The 20,381-nt window shown below is 32.7% G+C and overlaps 1 protein-coding gene across 4 annotated transcripts in view; it reads right to left on the bottom strand.

Moving 5' to 3' along the window:
* Positions 1-20,381, bottom strand: part of LOC130448385 (uncharacterized) — a 65,958-nt gene that overhangs the window by 6,976 nt on the left and 38,601 nt on the right. Inside the window, exon 1 of one of the 4 annotated variants that reach the window (XR_008910326.1) lies at positions 891-1,044. The exons of 1 other annotated variant lie outside the window; for it this stretch is intronic. The gene's annotated coding sequence lies outside the window, so the exon portion shown is untranslated. Of the gene's footprint in view, positions 1-890; positions 1,045-20,381 lie in introns of those variants that run through there. 2 more of the 4 variants (XR_008910323.1, XR_008910328.1) reach the window with 2 other exon arrangements.

Raw genomic sequence — 20,381 nt, 5'->3', positions numbered from 1 at the left:
AAGTTCAGGAATAAAGAGAAGTTAAAAATTTATTTGGTTGTTTCGGATAAAAATTCATTCTGAAAAATTCATGAAATATAACCCTTCATGGATTGAGTATCAGGCAACATTGTGTTAAATTTGGGTGAAGATTTAAATTACATATTCGAAATCGTCCAATCAAGATGTGATTAGTAATGTGAAATATTCGTATTTCTCTCTATTTTCCATATTTGATCCGATTAAGTTCATTTTGCTCACAGCAACCTTTATAAATATTTCAAAGTAAATATTTTCCCATTACTATGAACAATGAACAATAATAACAATTGAATAAATTTGTTATATTACATACGCTATTTTGAAATTACGCTTCAAAATATATATCATAATAAAATATAATTATATATAATAACTATTATAATATATAGGGTTATGACAAAGTAGGGCAGAATTCATAAAAAGTACAATGTTCATTTTTAAGAAAAATGTTAGAACAAGTTAAACAGTATTTTATTGCGCGTCTTTTACACCTATTTCGAAAAAAAAGTATAAGTGCATTAGTGAAGTTGCCCTTCCACCCCCTGTAACAACAGTAGTGAAAAATGCTTTTATTATCCCGACTGAAATTTGTTACTAACTATGTTTTGTTTAGGCTGGTTATTCACGACACATGCTAAATTTGATAGTGACGTATATGCAGAAGAAAAGGAGAAATTTTGAGAATGGAGCGTAACTAACTAAACATAAAATCAGATACATTGCCAAAAATAGTAAGTTTCCATTACCCTTTTTATAATATATATTTTTGACCTGCTATAAAAAATAGTATAAACCACACAGTATTCTAATGTTTTCCTTATTTAAACTATTTCTAGCGGTGGGGTGAATTTATACACACTTCTACTTACTTAATTTATTTATAAACTAATACTAAGCATATTAAACTAGTCACTATTCACTAAGCTATACATGAAAACTTATTCTTAAATACTTATCTAATTCTTAACACATTAATTTATATAAACAGACCGTTCAGTTGTCTGCTGTATTCGGAATGACATCAAATTATTTACTGACTTCTTTATATATATATATATATATATATATATATATATATATATATATATATATATATATATAATCATGTAGAAAAACAATAACAAACGGTTATCGAGAATTTTGCACCCAGTGCGTTCATCAAATTTTAAATTCTTTCGTCCTAACCGTACAGGACCGGCTTCACGGTCCACATCGTGGATGAGTTCAAAACAGTATATACTATTGTCTGCAGTGAGAAAAAATATTTTATCTAGAGATCATATAAGAGAAATTCAATTGAACTCGAAATAATCTTAACTTTGTAATAACTTTCGTTTCTTATACGTTCCATTATGGTTTCTAAATAGTCTGTACGGTTAACGTAGATCCGCTCGTATGAATGTCCTCACAGAAATAGAACAAGAGAGGTAAGACGAAGTGACATAGGTGGGATCATAATGTGGTGGTGCAGTATCTCGTTGGAAACAAATTTGGAAACAGGAATTCAAATTTTCTATTGAATCTCGAAATGTTTTGTCCAAATCCAGTGAAGATTTTTCTGGACCCGTCAGCAATAATTGTGTCCATTTAGTAGATTTGCCGTATCGCTCAAACAAAACGTTGCTTCGTATGAACATGATGTAGTAATAAGAAAGTTTTAATTCTTAACACAGTGCCTTATGAGGATTTCACAAAATTCCTAACGTCTGCTGAATCTCCCATCTTCCTAAACTTCGTCGACAAGCTGAACAATGTTTCAATATATTTTATACATGTATCATGATGGTTTTCTAATGACAGCAACATACCTAAATTAACATCGTCACTTATTCGTGGTCTACTAGTGTATTTGATTTTTATTAGTGTTTCCTTATGTGACATGTTTTTTTTTTCAAAATCAAACGTTATTATGAATTTTGTGTTTACTTCCCCATAATCTATATAAAATATGATATCCCCTAACTGTTATATATTTTGAAAATTTAATTCGTCTGGAATCTTCAGATCTTCACAAAGAAATATCTCTTCTACTTTATTTCTTATTGTACTATTAATACCATTTTCTATATTTCTATAACTCCGAAATTATGGCATTTAGGTATAGAGAATATTTTATAAGAAATAATCAATATTTCCTAAAGATTTCTAAAAACACAAAATATATAGGATGATCCATTTGAAATAACAAAGTTTGATTTTTTCTGGAAAAAGAAAAGATCTGATAACAATGTAGATACCAACATATTATCGGCCGTATCACAATACCCTTGTAGATTAAAATTTATAAAAATCGTACAAGCCGTTTCCGAGATAATTGAGGCGTTCCATACATAAAACTCACTCTGTATAATATCCAAATCGTATTATTAAAAATATTAGTTTTTAATTCAATACATCAGCAACTTTTGTCTTAGATTGAAACTATTTTGACAATAAACTACTCTACTCAACTCTGAAATGTTTATTTAGATTTCATAAAAAATCGCTTGGTATGTTACTCTGGTATAGGGACCGTAAATATTCCAACGCTTATTTCAGCCTGAATTATGTCAGTTCAACGTACAAACGAATTGGAAACCCAATGAATTGAAATGTTAGTAACCCAGGATATGTCAATAATATGTAGTAATAAGAAAGTTTTAATTCTTAACACAGTGCCTTATGAGGATTTCACAAAATTCCTAACGTCTGCTGAATCTCCCATCTTCCTAAACTTCGTCGACAAGCTGAACAATGTTTCAATATATTTTATACATGTATCATGATGGTTTTCTAATGACAGCAACATACCTAAATTAACATCGTCACTTATTCGTGGTCTACTAGTGTATTTGATTTTTATTAGTGTTTCCTTATGTGACATGTTTTTTTTTTCAAAATCAAACGTTATTATGAATTTTGTGTTTACTTCCCCATAATCTATATAAAATATGATATCCCCTAACTGTTATATATTTTGAAAATTTAATTCGTCTGGAATCTTCAGATCTTCACAAAGAAATATCTCTTCTACTTTATTTCTTATTGTACTATTAATACTATTTTCTTTTTCCAGGACAATATATATCGTTTCATTTTTTTTATCTATTACAAATATTTTCCATTTCTTCATTACGAATACATTATCTGGTGCATATAGAAATCACCCCACCTGTTAATTTCATTCTGTAAGCTGGTCCTTCTTAACAAAAGAATATATCTCTTATAGCCTTTGCACATGTATACACTTCCAGCTAGCTTCTATTTTGGAACGCAATCGTCTAAAGTAAAACAAATTTTGGTCCCATATCTCTCAGCTACGAAGGTTAGCCTCGAATTTCCTGTCAAGCTAGACCGTCCAATGTCCTCATTTAAAGATTTTGTTGGCATGAGTTTTCTCATTTAGTGCCACCTTGTAAGGTTTATCTCATGATTATATTTGATACAGTGGTTTGCAATAAAATGTTAACTCAAAATAATCATTGTTCAATTTTAAATAAATTTTCAATGGAATTTCCATGAATTCTTTTTCTCATACAAGAAAACTTGATTCAATCAACAAACTCCAGCAACTCTGTAGGGAATGAGTCTAGTTGAATACAACATTTCAATATTGAGAAAATACTGTGTTCAGATGTAAAGGATTATACCAATTTCCAAAAACAGCAATCGGTTTCATTACATTTGCCAAGATAATTATAATGTATGAATCGTTTAAAGTATCTGAACGGTGATTGGCTAAAATAAAATAGGTCTATGTGCTTAATTTCATACAAAACGCCCGACAGAAGTAATTAGTCTAGTCTGAAACTTCCACATCGGCCGTCGAAAGGGTTAATTCATCATTAAAATTTCGTCCGTCATTCGCCATTAACCAATCTCTTCTTCAGTTTCGCTTTCAGCGATATATGGATAATTAAAGTAACTCCCTTCAGTGGGATGAAACCAAATTACATGTCTTTGTTGTGAAGTCCGTTTTCCTGATTACCTCACATAAATAAGTTGTTTATGAATTAAGTTTTATAAATTTTAAAGCAACAGAGAACCGGATTCTCACTCTTTGATCTATTTTCTAATGCAAATTTTATGATATAGAAGTCGGAATATAGAAATATTCCAGAATCATTAATGAAGTTATTGTAAAAAGTTTCATGTTCAATCTATTAGAGTGGATTTGTGTCTTCTCCTCCTTTGATTAACATGATTAAGTTCTGAGTGATAATCTATCTACATTGGATCAAATTATCCATTATAAAATATCTACTTGCACGGGAGTATCAATTATTTCAAGATCTATAATGGTAAAAATATATATACATAAATTAAGTCGTAGTATTTCTACTACAAAGTCCAAGTATTTTGAACGAGTTAGATCTTATTCATCATATTTCATACGACGCTGGAAGATATCCTACAACAACAACGATTTATTCGCTGTTAGTCTATTTTTGGTTTCGGAAATCCAGAAAATCCTGTTATTTCCTTCAGCGGAGACTGTACTTGGAGGAATAGATGAGAATATATAAGAAATGGGAGTTAACAAATAGAACAGACGTTCTTGAAGGATTATAGGACTGTGTAAAGAAAACTACTGCAACAAGCCATGTCATTACTTTGTACGTACATTTTCTGAGGTCACATTTTTATTTTATTTCTATTTGTGAGTACAGAAAAATAAGTTTTTAGTAGTTTCAACAAAAAACATTTATTTAATCTCGAATTCTATAGAAGAAAGTACTAATTCCAACAATTTCCAGCTTCATTAAATGTAGAATAGCGAAAAAATTTTTGAAACAAATTCTCAAAATTCAAATCCTCTGTTAGATAAAGCTTATTAATATTTACTAACTAACCTTAATCTATTCATTAGAAATCAAAGAAAAAACAAAATTTTTTTGAAAATATATACGAGATTGTACGTTGTAGTAGCTAAACTTCTGATTAATTGTATAGACCGTTTTCATTATTCTCATCTTTGGTTTCACCTTCCAGAATAAATTTATAGATATACAATTTAGGAAATAAAGTTCCAATCTTCTACATACTGCGTTTTGAAGAGATTACGTACACTGTTCATTGAAATAGCATACTAGTCTTAGGATAGAATTTTGCAAATTTTCAGCTGTGTAAATTTACTTGACATTTGTTGCCATATTCACCAATATTAAGTTATCAGGAAGATATTTTCAGAAAAATTCACATTATACCATAAATATTCACCTTTCCACTCCCGTCGAATAGGCTAAATCCTCACCATTCGAATCCATTTATTCGATACAGAGTTAAAGCGGAGGATCTTTTTTCGTCGAGGATCGTTAAGACTACTAAAGCATAATAAGTACATCACTCACTTGTTTTAGAAATTCTCTTTTTGCGTTTGTATCTACAACAACACTCTATCTTTCTGCGTGGATCTAGAAGAGCTTGAGTTCTTTGGGCATTAGGAAAGATGCTAATAGTGATTTAGTGTGAAACATAGAAGGTATAATGATGAGTTCTTCCGATGTTTTCTCCAACCAGGGCTACAATATGGAAACAATGGAACAAATCGTTTTGGCTCATACTACAACAGCGTTGTTTTCCGAGCTAATGATCCGATCCCGGCAATGATTTGATGGATAGATCAGTTCCTGTACTGGAAGGATTGAAATATCTTCCCATGACATGCAATATAAAAAAACGCGTCGTGAGTGAGTCACATCTAAAATAATTTTTAACTTCACTTGAATATACAGAATGAATGTAATACTAGACAACAGTACAAAATTTTTAGCAAAGAATAATTGAATAGCAGAACAAATTTGAGCTCATCTCTTTTCAATCGCTTTTTCTAAACTTCATGGCAGGAAATGAATTGAGTTTCAACAAATATTTTCATTCAAGTTGAGGTTTTCTATAACTCTTTTTAATTTTTGGGACGGAAATTCAGCCACCCCCATAAATTTTCATTGAAATTTATATCGGTGAACATTTGCTCTCCAAATCTTGGATTTAGTGGTCTGTAAACGTGATATGTCCGTCATTGAACTTTTGCAAAAGTCCCTATACAGAAAATTAAGAGTAATCCCAACTCTGGATTTCTTGCACTCATTTGGAAGCAATAGCAATGCTTTTCTAGCACTTGCACAGTTTTTAAAATCCGAAGTTACATGGCGTAGGACGACATACATAAATTTGCCATGGCAGCCGATCCAAAGCAATGTTTTCTTAAAAAGTTATATTTTCTGCGTCAATTGAATTTTTTTTCCTCCACACCCAACCATTCGTCGCAAGGTCTCGTTTTGTTCCCATCGCTTCTTCACTCTAGCTATGGTACTCACATAAAGACCTAGACGATTTGCCAGTTTTCTGATAGACCAGCAATCTTTCAGCTTGACAATAATGGCAGCTTTCTGAATTTCAGTTAGAGTTAGAGGATGGAGGCATTACGTACACTTGAACTTCAAATTAATCATTAGGTAGAAACTCTGATTTAAAAAATGTAAGTGAACAAAAGTGTACATTTTTATTTTCGCATACCACGTGTTTTATTGAGTTTGGTTTCGTCTAAATATATGTAATCGCCCTTACCATGGACTATTTTCATTTCTTCTGAATGGTTCAAAATTATCACTCTTTTCATTTTAGAAAACATCCTCTGCTTCTCCTCACGAACTGGGATTAGTTATCGCTCTCATTTTGTAAACTCTCCTCTCATTCAATGAGCTCTTTCATAATAAATTGTTAATCAACATTTTCAACCATTGAAAATTGAGCTTGCGCACTTCTCTAGTCAAGAAAATCTAGCTTTGTATACGTAATTTATCATTAGCTATAAATTTGATCTACAATTGAGCGGATTTTTTGTATAATTATTAACTTAAATGGTGGTTCTATTCCCTTGATAACGTTGTTGCACTTCATATTACCTTCATATGAAAAAACGAACAGTGATGACTTCTGTTTTAATTAAGCGGTGAAAGATCAGACGAAGCGCACTATGTACGCTAAGGGATTTACGTCAACAAATTTTGTAATTATTTATGATGTGAACATGTAACTAGAAAGCTTCCCTAGATTGAATTAATGCACATTTCCATAATACATTCGAAAAGTATATATGAACATAAGTTTCTCTTTCTCATTATGTACAATGGTAGACCGTAGAAGTTTTAGATAGAACAAGAGATGATGGAAATGTCCAGACCTCTTTACATGAAGTAAAAGATCGAAAAAACACTTTTAGAACCAATCGCAGAAGAAGAAATGGAGGAAGTGAAATACCAACATAAGGAAAATATGATGATATTACAGAGGGAAATAATCAAAATGAAAAAAACTATTACGCAGATAACGAAAAAGGTGGATTACCTAGAAAAAAAAAACAAAAGGCATAACAAACTGGTTCACAAAATAATAAGGAACTGAAATGAGCGATGAAAAATTTTATAAACAAAATGCTCGGATTAGAAATAGGATCGAGAGCCGCAAAGAAAATTGGTGTGTGATAGAAACGTGGGATAAAATGAAGATATTGAAAAACAAATTACGGTAGAAGAAAGTTGAGATAATCTACGTATTAACAACGATCTCACTACAAACGAAAAAGAAAAAGGTAAGAGGTAATTAAGCAGTAGAGAAGAAAAGAGAGAAAAGAAGGGAAAAAGACGAGAATTGGTTGCGGAAAACTAATTATCAATAGGGAAGTTTAAAATTGGAGCAAGGAGGCAAATGATTTGGTAAAAGGATGAGAGAAGGAAACATTACAAAAAAAGTAGATACTATGGATAAAGGGACGTATAATATAACGATATATTCGGAAAGGTTCCCACGGTCAGGATTATGAACAAAAGAGCTGGGTTTACGAGCCATTATTAGGAGAAGAGTAATAAGTGATCTGATTCCGTGATCTCAATCTGCCTAGTTCATTCAACGAATCAATCTTGGTTGATTCCAACACCTACTCCTTGGAATTTTACCGAGGAAATGGAACGCTGAAACAAAAAAAATAATTTTTTTCCAAATCATATTCAAATTTGTCTTTCAGCGCCCCTATTGCCTGCTTTAGTAGGAATGCGTACGCACACTTGAAGCGAGACATGACCTTTGTTCGCGGGTCTGCTTTCAAATCAATTAAGGGTCCTAGCGCATCATCGTTCGCGGTTTGATGAGGACTTCTCCCACTTCTTCTCCTTCCCGCGAATAATAGAAAGTTGTATTATAAAAATTAACATTTGGAAAAGTAGGTTAGGGAACAATTGGTTCGAATTGTTCTCCAGTCTCAACAATCTTATAAAAGAGAAAAATCCTTGTAAAACTTTGATTGCAAAGATTATTGTAGATCACTTGAAAGTGCTAGAAATACAATACATATTTTGGATTGCTCACTTGAAATTGATCACTTGCCAATTAAAGCTGAAGAGAAATTTATTGAGCTTTCGAGTGACTCAAACTTAGAGCTGTAACTTCCAAAAAAGCTCTTTACTGAATTCTGGATCGGAACTAGAATTGAATTTCTCACAATCGTTATGGCGGCGAATGTTCTTCTGTCATCAAACACCACATCTTTATGTGAAGTTACTTTCTTAGCTTTAATACATATTAAATCCCAATGTAATTCAGTGTTAAAAAATGTTGGAGAGGTCTTAAGTCAAGCAGTGTCGAACATTCCACCAAGACTCAATTTTTTATGCTATAAAAAATGGGCACATACATCTAATTAAATTTCTGTCTCTAATTTTAATTTAATACTTACCACTTAAAGACTGCGTTCTAATATATTCTAGCGAACTAAGACTGTAAGAATTTCCTTTTATTTATATTATTGCAAAATGCAGTTTTGATAAAAATAGGGAATATGATTTTTGTCACTGTAATAAAGACAATTTTTCAACTTTTTATGGAATTTTCAATTTTAGGTTTTCGTATTTTTCTGAACGAATTCTAAACCACCAGGTTTTCCTTAAAGAATACAATTTGAAAATTCTTATTTAGATACTATATTTATGTTATGTGCTCCCAAATTTTTCCAATACTAACAAAAGCATGAACGGTAAAAACTGTTGGAATTATTCTAGTTATTACCATCAAATACTAGTCCACTAGTCCAGTTAGTGTGTTGACTTATCAGTATTCAAAAGATGGTTATTGGAGATTGGTAACATCCGTACGGTTATTAACAACATAATTCAGTTTTATTTATATAATTTCGCTGATGGTTCTTTTTCCATATTAGGGTACTTTATTCAGAATTCTCACATCATCAAAATTAAAGTTGTGACCATCATCAGTGAAATGATGTTGGCCCAGAGCTGTTTTATCTTTTTTGTATTCCGGATTCCAATCACTGTTTAGTCATCCCAATGTAACTCTTATCGCAGTCTAAACAATTTATTTTATAAATCACATTGGAATGCTGGAATTTAGGTATTTTGTCTTTGATATTTGTGAATTAGTTGCTTTGTTAAATGTAGTGTATCCTATCCATTTATATATACATGTATAGATATTCATTTATACACTATCTGATTATTTTTTCAACTCTAATTTCACAATTTCTCGTTTACTTGATTATCTTCATCAACGTTTGAGTTATAATGTACCATATATTCTTAGCTTTGACAAAGATCAAATAAAAGATCGAAATTTTGGAGTTAAAAAAAAAACAGTTTTATTTTGAGTTCTCAACCCGCAAAACCAAAGTGAAGTCGTGAGTAGTGGGATGAAATTTAAAACGGTCACACTTTATGGTATTGCTATGTTCACCTACTCTTCAATCATTTTTCATTTCTTTCTTAGTAATTCCAACTTTATCACGTTAGAAACCATGGTAATGTATTTCAACTTCACTCAATAGCGGATATTTCAGCTTATTATTGGGAACTAATAATTTCTTTTCTATACTTTTTTGTACCTATGTATGTCCAAACTAAATTTTTTCATCCTTCATTTAAATCATTGCGATTGTACCAAGTTTCAGAACAAATTTTTTTTGTTCACTTAATTTCTTATACAGTACCAAAATGTTTTGGAGTGAGAATTTCGTTTAAGAAAAACTGCTTCTTCCATTTATGTCCTTAGTGAGATTCAATTTACCAGCTACAAGATTATAAGTGATTTTAGTCAACGAAGCATTAAGCTATCGAGCTTGTTTACATTTGGTTAAAGTAACATATCAATGATTTATTTAACCAAAATACTGTCAATTTGATTAGATAAATTTTATCTATGCAGAAATATAAAAAAACAGGCAAACAAAAGTGAATGAAGTGTTGTGAAAGAAACTAATCTTGGGAACATAACGACATTAGAAAGAACTAAGGGAGATTAATCTAGACATCATCCAACCCGCTTAAGCACAACAATATGGGATCTTGAGTTTACAAGCGTTATTTCCAATGAGAGAATTTCCGATATACGAAACAGTTTTCCTACGGCATTATATTAAAGCGCAGTGATTTTCATTTTAACGATATCAAGGTTGTGGAAGCGCTGTAAATTTTCGATCACTTCGAATCGTTTACGTTGACCTGCCTCGTCTATTATACTGAGGAGATGATTATCTACGCTAATATCTAAATATCTAATATCCTATTCTCTTTTTAACTCTTCTTTGATAAAATTAAGCAATTTTAAAGGGGTGCAGCACAATGTGATTCATGTCATACCACACAATTGAACGAAACTTTCAAACCATCAGACATAATTACTAATATTAGATTAGGATGAATGGAATTCAAAAAATAAAATTATGCAGTCTCTACACGTTTCAAGGAAGTAGAAAGCACAAGGGATATACGTTGGCTTCTGGTAGATCGAATCCTAATTAGTAAGCATTGGTGTTTATGCACTTCTCTCCACTACCCCTATTAAATCACTGGAAGTTAGCCAGCCAGAAATTCCTGTAGGAAAGTTCGCAGATTTAGGAATGCGTTTTAATGTTGATTAGGATTCATTTAGAATCGTTATATATAATGCGTTTTTTGGTTTATTTTCCAGTCATTAGGAAATTTGGAGAGACTTTTATTATCTCATGAATATACTTTGAAAGATCAGAAAAATAATGAAATTTAAATAATTTTTAATATCATAATGCAATAGGAGTCATCAACGTTGCCTTGACGATTTTCAGATTAGTTCACTGAAATCGTGAATAAAAGTGACGAGCAATATCAAATTATTTGTAATGAGAATAACAATGAACTTTTTGAACGTTATTTCCTTCCAATACCTCAGTTAAATAAACCAAATTCGTCTAATATATCTTTTAAATATGCTGATGATTCTTTATTATTGAACAGTTTAACAGTCTAATTCAAGTCGTAGTATTAACAGAATTAGTGTTCAAGAAATTAATTTCCTGATATTTTTATTAGTCCGTCTAGCCTGACATAGTATTCTAACGTTTTTCGTATTTCTTTACACTCTTTCTGGTGAATTAATAAACACTGTCTATTACGTTCTTAATCTATTTACACATCATAAAATACACTTAACTTATAATAAATTACTTATAAATATCACTTAAATAATTTCTGCGATTACTTTCACTACGCACGACTATTTATTCAAAATTAACTTACTGCGATACATAAACTTATTTATAAACCACAAATAGAATTCTACAGAGTTCTGGAACAAAAAGATTCAAAAGAAATAAATAAATATTTTTTTCTAGAAATTATTTGAAAAAAATACTATAATAAACGGCCTTCTACAATAAAAAGTTCGTCAAAGGCGCATCCTCCATTCATTTAAAAAACTCGCGAATTCGTCGAATTTTATAATCCATGGTAGCTGGATAGGGCCAGGATGAGGAACCATTTCGCGAGTTTGTTCGTAACAGTATCTAACCAGATCACCTCGAAAGGAACTGTACATTTCTCGCTTTCACGTGAAAATTTCGGATGTTCTCTAGCTAAGTCTGATTTTCCAATAAAAAAAGCATATTGGTAACAAAAAATAAATAAATTTGAAATTTTTTATATGAGAGTTTACAGATTCACTCAAAATAATTCAAAGAAGCAAAGTTACTAAAAAAAGGAGGCAATCATAATCGATAATTTGTACTTATTTCATCCGTAATCTTGACGGGAGACTGTTAAGAACTAATATTTCTCAATTAAATCAATATTTATTATCATATTCCTTCATATGGTATAAAAGTCCCAGACTAGTGGAGCACAGACGTAATCACACCAATAATTAAGGAAAGCAATAAATAGATATGTGAGAATTATATAGCCACAAATCTGCTAAATATCGACTACAAAATATTGGCAAATTAAATGAACAAAAGATTGAAAGAGCTCGCAGAGAAAGAACTCGGGTATTATCAAAACGGCTTTAGACCAGGAAGATCAACTATCGTAGCAATTTACATTCTAGACCAGGGGTGCTCAAACTTGAACTGCTGGCGATCTACCTCAATATTTTTAGACTACTTACGATCGACTCTGAGAGGCTGCAAGTATGTGTGATGCAGGGTTGTCGTACATACACGATACACCCTACCTGCCTAGGTAGGGTGTACCGTAGCATATATAGATATTAGCTTTCTGCACAATATAGGTACATTATTTTAGTCAAGGTTTGGGTTAGGTTTAGTTAGGTTCTTCTCTACAATATCAATGAAAAAACTCATAGTTATTCAAAATTGCGAGTTTATTGGTTGTTACAAAACTAAAGAGTTACATATGGTGTTAAACCGAACTAAAGAGTGGCTTTGGATGTTGAAGCGTGGCACTGCATGTCATCAGCATACTTTTCTTAAGATGGTACGTAACCACTGAGTGCAAGCATGATGACATATGATCGTCAGTTAGTCGATTGCGATATTTTGACTTAATTATCTTCATTTCAGAAAATGCAGACTCGCACAAGTAAGTTGACCCAAATAATGCCGTCAGTTGAAGGATAACTCATAAATGATGCCTTATTTTACAATTTACTGCAATCATAAAAACGGATTTAGAATTATCCCAAAATATTTGATAATTAAGCCTCATGCGTATCATAATTAAACTGAGGAATCCTTGCTTTCAAACACGGAAACTGTTTCAGACCCTTTCTTTTCAGTTGATCTATCATAAGTTGCAATTTACTTCTGAATGCGTTTACTGCGCTAATCATCTCAATAATAGTTTTTCCTTTACCTTTAAGCTCCAAGTTAACGATGTTTAAGTGCATTGTGATGTCAGTCAAAAATGCCAAATCAGTCAGCCATTTTTCGTTTTTCAAAATATGAGTGTCATCACCTCTTTCGTCTAGAAAAGCTGTTATTTCGGGCAATAATTCTTGAAACCTTTGTAGGATCTTTCCGCGACTCAATCACCTGACGTCTGTGTGAAGAACTAAATCAGTGTGTTCAGCTGACTCCCTATCTTCCAACTGCAACTAAAAGAGCCGCCGTTGCAAGCTACGTGCACGGATGGACTTCACAATTTTTGTGGCAATGCCCATAATTTCCTCCGTGTTTAAAACTTTAGAACACAAAACTTGTTGATGTATAATGCAATGGAATGAAAAAAATGAAGGGAATTCTTCATTAGCTCGACACAATGCCACAAAACCGTTTTTGTTTCCAGTCATTGCTGGTGCTCCATCGGTTGTGATGCACACTAATTTATATATTGGTAGCTCGTAGTTTTTTACAAAATTAAAGAAAACTTCATATATACCTTCGCCACGAGTCTTCTCCTTCAGAGGAATGATTGTCAAAAATTCTTCCTTAGCCGACATGTCATTGAATACCATCCGAATAAAAATACACAGCTGGGCAGTGTTTGTCATATCGGTGGATTCGTCGAACTGTAAAGAAAAGTATGTACATTCCATGATATCATGTTTTAGTTTATCTGCGATGTCCTGACTCATGACTTCAATACGCCTTGTGACAGTCGGACGAGATAACTAAAGTTCTCTAATAGCAGACATGATTTCTGTTTTATTTTTAAAATTTCGAAATAAAGTCTCACCCGCTTCAATAAATGCTTCCTTCACCACCGATCCATCTTCGAATGGTTTCTTGTGTTTCGCCAATATATGAGATATTTCAAATGACGCGATCGTAGCAGCTTTTGATTGTTTGGCTGGTCTTGTGAACATGGTTTGTTCTTTATTCAAACAAGATATAAAATCACTTACTTTTCGTTTTCTTAATTCACTCTATGGCAGAAAATCCTTTTGATAGTTTTTATGAACCGTTTTATGATGCCTCTCTAAGTTACCACGCTTAGGTATTGCAACTGACGCACGACAAATAACACAAATGCACTTATTCTTCACCATACAAAAGAAAAATTCTTCCTCCCAATCCTTATTAAAACGATACCTTTTAGATTTCATCACTGCACTCATTTTCCACTATTTAATAATAAACTTTGTATCGACGTAGTATCGCTATCAAGTTGCAATTCAGAATGACTCCAATTCATGCAGGCGCAACATTTATATCGGCGTGAAAGAAAGTCTCGAATGTTCCCGTCAAACGCGCCGCCCGAAACTAGACAGTACAGTCTAGTCTAGAAACAACGCGGCTTTTCTTTGACAAGTGCCGCGCGTTCCTTTGATAAAGCTACCTTTTGCCGCAAGCAGTGTTATTTTATTACGTAATATATTTTTGTAGTTTAGTTACCTACCTACTTATTAAAAATTATTTTCTTCTCGACATCTACAGAAAAAGCACTCGTCTGTTTGAGTACCCCTGCTCTAGACCAAACAAAAGAAAAGGCTGTGGAATATAAAAGACGAAAAATAAAGTTTTTATTGACTTTAGAAGTGCTTTTGATTCAAAAGAAGAGAGAAAATAACAGAATGTCACCAACGCTATTCAATATAATATTGGAATGCATTGGGAGAAACGCAGGATTACAGACTAAGAAATAGAATTATAACTAACATAACCCAGGAGGGAGCAAAGAAAACCAACGAAATAGAGAAAGAGCTAGTGATGGAAAATATCCTGACATACATAAAAGTACGAAGACTCAACTGGGCTGGGTATGTGATGGGAAGAAAGCCAATTGAGATAATCAAAAAAATAATGATATCACTCTCAAAATATGTATGTAAATTAAGCTATAATAGTATGAATAGTATATAATATGAAAAATTATCATCTTTGATATCCTGTATTATTGGAATTAAGCACAAAATGAAAGTCCCGTAAAGCTTGCAATAAAAAAACTATACATTTTTTCAAAAGAAACATTACAAATTTGTTGGAAATGAAAATTAGTTTATTCTACTTTTGTATTGAAAACAATACATTCTGATTTTGTGCAGATTCTGAATAATCACAATTATCACCCATAATGGAATCTGTGTCATTTTGTCTACCGAGCTCAATAACAATGTACCTTTGATTGTATTATCTACTAAAATAGAGACATAGGCGATAGAATAACTGGAATAGATAATGAATTATTGATGGAATGATGTGTAAGAATATATTGTTTTCGAGAACCTTGCAATCAAATTTTCATTAGAACGTTCATATTGTTAATTTTTTAACTGAGTATCCTCTTTTTCCCTTATTGCTGATAACATCTAGTCGATATAGATTCCGAATAAAATTAGGAATATGCACGTGTTTCAGAAACCCATTTGGATAATTCCCTGTTAAATCAAGGATCATGGAGAGATACAACTTCATTATCTAGGGATATTGTTTCATCAAGCGTGACAAGCATCGATTGTTTTCACGATGAATATTGTCAGTAAGGACCTTATGCAAAATAAAGGGGCAGTTTCCCATAGATTCTATATACAGGTTGAACAGTACGTCGGATGAGTTTGGAACTATGTACAGTTTGAATAATATCACTTCAACGCCTAATCAACAAAGCTGTAGGTGTGGGAGATCAACTGGGCATGACAATTAATGTAACAAAAACAAAAATAATGGCCATAAAAAGACTTCCAAACCCAAAACTGAACATAAACATATATGACACCGCAATAGAGAAAGTTGAGAAATTTAAATACCTGGGTAGTTGCATAACGACAAGTAGACCCAGACGTCGAAGTAAAATCACGTATAGAACAAGCTAGAGCCATATTCCCAAAGGTGAAAAACCTATTATGTAACGCAACCTTGAACTTAAACTTAAAATACCGTTTTGTAAAGGCATATGTGCACTCTGTTCACGTGCATGGAGCAGAAACATGGACATTAAAAGTAGTTACTATGAACAGACATGAGGCTTTTGAACCGTGGATCTTCCGTAGACTAACAAAAATATCATGGACTCAACATATACCTAACGATGAAGTGCTGAGACGTATTGGAAAGGAAAGAGTTACTTACAACAATAAATTGAAGAAAGCCCGATTATCTGAACCAAATATACCGCAACAATAAGTATGATATACTGAAATTGATAATACGAGGAAACATCAAAGGAAAACGTGGACCTGGACGCAGACAACTTCATGGTTAAAAAACATATGCGATTGGACTAGTATGAACGCATAATATTTAATTCGCACCGCTCATGATCGAAATAAGTATGCCAAAATTGTCGTCAGCCTTCCTTAAATGGAGATGGCACCTGACGAAGAAGAATAGTTAGTACCATGAATAGAACAAAGATGAAACGTCGCTTTCTAGGCATATCATTAATGATCACTGAAGCACAACAGTCTTACGCCAATGAGGTCTCTTTTTTTTGTCCGAAATATGTTTAAATTCCTCTTTTCTACAACATAAGCTTTTCATGTATTGAAATTCCACGTTTTATAGGGCAAAAAATTCTGAAACTAGTGCATTGTCGTGATCCAAATGTCATTAATAATTTTGATACCTATCTTACATTGATATTGAGGTGTTCCGATGCCACTGAAAACTTTTTCAAGCTAATATGTACTGTTATTAAGCCAAATTTCCGTGATATTCATAATTGATCAGTTCCTGTTTAATTTAAATATTTGCGTGAACATTACGTTTGATTTTTTTTCTGTTGGTGATTTTATCATCCATAATACTTAATTTGCTTCGAATGAATTTGCTGTATTTCGTAGTATGCCAAAAGGTGTGAAGACATATTTATGTTATAACTATAGTGGAGAGGTGAATAAATCAGGTAGATATAAAAGTAAAAATTGGATTATATCTACAAATTAAAACTCTAGTTGAGGATGTTACAATACGGATTACATGCATTTTCCAAATAGAAGAAAACTCAGTCTTCTTGAACGAGAAGGATAAAGATATGACCAAAGATTTTCCTTATGTAGATGGAAGACTTGCGAACATGCGCTATAATAATTTGCGTAGGATCATGAAAGAGGCAGCCTAAAAAGGGATTTCACATAATTAAAAAGTCATTTGAAACCATAATTATAGTAGTGACCTCAAATAGGTAAGAGTGCCTATTGATCAAATATATCACAGATGGTGATAGTGAAAGAGAACAGAATTAACTCAAAAACAAACGTTTTTCTGTTAAAAATAGATTGAGAATTCAACAAATATCCTAATGGTGCTATTTCGGAAGAAACGTGATGATTAATGTTTCTATTTATATCATTTAGACATGTTGTTCCACTCTATTGAACATAATGACCAATATCAATTGTTAATGGATACCGAGGTCAATATTTGACGTCAATTGTCAGGATATCATCCGCAACTGAATCCTAAATTTATTAGCAAACAGTAGTGATATATAGTTCTTGATTAGTCTAATACTAGGAACACATAGATAAACCTAATCCTATGTGATATTTCCTCACGCTTATTACATTCTATACTGCGTTAATACAAACGAATTTGATACGTATCCATATTTTGATTATCAATTGGTAATTGACATATTATTATACTAATGTGATAATAGAAGTTTTGTACAAGTATTGTGAACAAGTAAGAACGACCGTCGGCCATATCTCAGATACGGATTATATTACAGCCGACGGCCTTTCTTGGCCAACCGGTACATGAATATCGAGGCCTTAGAAGTAAAAGTACCCAAGAAACTTTTGACGATTTTTCGGAGAACGTAAAAGCAAAGTTTAAAAATTGAATATATATTGAACTAATTGTTTGAGAATAATGTAAGCTAATCCATATTAATATTTTGCATACTTAGAAAACTCGGTTATATTATGTTCAATCAGAATGATTGAAAATGTTATTTCACAAAGTAATTATCAACCTGTGATACAGAATTTGGATATGTATGTATGGATTTGTGGTCTCGCATATACTTCGACTCAAAGAATCTATTGTGTCTCCCTTGTCATATTCTGGAACTGGGGATCCCCAGTGTTTGCAGCTAATTCATCAATCCTACTCCTTCTAAAAAAGTCTTGAGTGTGGGATGGCTTTAATTGCCAGATATCTTCATCTTCTATTTTACACGCTTCCAGGTGTAGTGCTCTGAATTTCCATAGTGTTTCATCATACTTCGAGGGAATGTGTATCTCAGTCTCAGGTGTTTGTTGAGGCAACAGTACACCGATAGAACTCCTGTTAGTATTTGTAGTTTGTTCTTACTTAGGTTAATACATTAAGCAGATCTACTCTGGTTATAGTTCCCCAGAAGAGTTTTTGCATGTCCCAGTCCTTGTAAGATGGTCCAGTATTTGATTTTGGTCCTATCTACCTTCTTTTCTTTTCTACCATTGTTTTGTAGATGATGCCACAGAAGGGTCTCAGGAAGAGCTTGTCTTCCCCAGCTTTAGCGAGATTATCTAATTAATTTCCTTCCACTCCGGTGTATCCCGAAATCCATTGTAGGGTAATTTTATTTTTCTCACCTAACTCGTTCAATTTTCATTTTTCTAGCCAATCCTAAATGAATTTGAATTTTTTTAATATTGGAGCTTAGAGCTCTAATGGCTACTTGACTATCGGACGGAATGATGATCTCCTGTTTTCGATAGTTCCTCTCTAGATTGAACCGAACACATTTTTGAATTGCAAAAATTTCTGCGTGAAAAATGCTCAATGCGCTGCCCAGACTTTCACAGTTTTTGGCTCTGGGCCCGGACACTTCTATTCCAGTTTCGTCTGCTATTTTTACTTCATCCGTATACCATTTAATAGCATTTCTGATCAATTCTTGTATGGGGTTTTGATCGTATTCACTTTTACAGTTTATTGTTGAGCAAAACTTTCACGATGTAACGTTCTGATTCATGTCTCAGGGCTGGTCATTATTTAGGAATGGGCGATCTTCAATTATTCCGTCTCTGAATATTCTACGTGATGTTTTCTCTACCATGCTTTCCAGGATATAGAGAGGTAGAAGATTTAGAATCATTTCTAGTGCAGCTGTCGGGCAAGATTTCATGACCCCACCTGCACATAGGCAAGTAAGTTTTTGTACCTTTGAGAGATTGTTCTTCGTGGTATTCAGACTAGTTCTATTACCCCAAACCACTGCCCCATAATTGATGATTGCCATGTATATCCACCGTAGGATCTTTGGGTTAGAACCCCATTTTCACCCTGCAAAGTTTCTGAGATTGGTTAACTTTGTTCCAATAACATTTAGAACCCAAACAATAAGAATTAGGCAAGAAAAAGACATTGATATATCGAACTTGTTTCTTAAATACACACCAAGAAGCAAACGTTTCCATTACCATTATCTGGAATTAAAATAATGTTTAAAAAACACAAGATTAAATTTTTGAACTAAATGAGTTTGATCCACTGATTTAAAAGTTGGAAAAAGAACTAAGAATTGACGTTTTTATTGCACTCGTCGGCCAAAAAGTACTCTTCTTCAGTAGGCTCTGGAGTTAAATTCACAACTGTGGCTATATTTTCCAATTTGGTAACTCTAGTAAGTTGATAACAACTATTATTTTATATTATATTTATTGAACAATCACTGATTTATCATTCAATTTCCCTATGCTATATTTCCTTTGGTGGTTTCCAGCAATGATGTTCGGCAATGGTCTTCTTTTGGGATCACGCCAGTTTTAAACTGCTTTAAAGGTCAATTTTTTTTTTGAGTTTTTGTTTGTGTGGAATTGCTTGATAGTCATAATCTAAGGCCTCCTTCGAGTCTTCCCATGATCATATATTTCTTAATACTGTCCATTGTGAGCATAACTAAAAGAAATTATTCTAGAAACGACTTTTCAAAGCCATAGTTTTGCCTTCACTATCTTTGGTTCTGTTGTGAATAATTTCTACTCTAGCAGGTTCGAAATCTTCGATTAAAAAAATTATTTCACTCCTTAACTTTCTTTCATTGGCTGTTTTGTAAATTATCTGTTTCTAGCTATAAAAAATACATGGAAGCATACTGCTTATTGTGATGTTCCCTTGCGCATGTTCAATAGCAATATGCATGGAGTCAACTTCCTGTTTGAAATGGTCTTATTCTGAAATGTAGTCTATAACCGGTTACGTCATATTGATTACCTCCGTAAATATTAGA

This window comes from Diorhabda sublineata, chromosome 1, assembly GCF_026230105.1.
Source record: "Diorhabda sublineata isolate icDioSubl1.1 chromosome 1, icDioSubl1.1, whole genome shotgun sequence".
NCBI classification, from domain to species: Eukaryota; Metazoa; Arthropoda; class Insecta; order Coleoptera; family Chrysomelidae; genus Diorhabda; species Diorhabda sublineata.
Note: the sequence above shows the minus strand (reverse complement) of the source record. Positions and strands in the feature narration are given on the sequence as shown.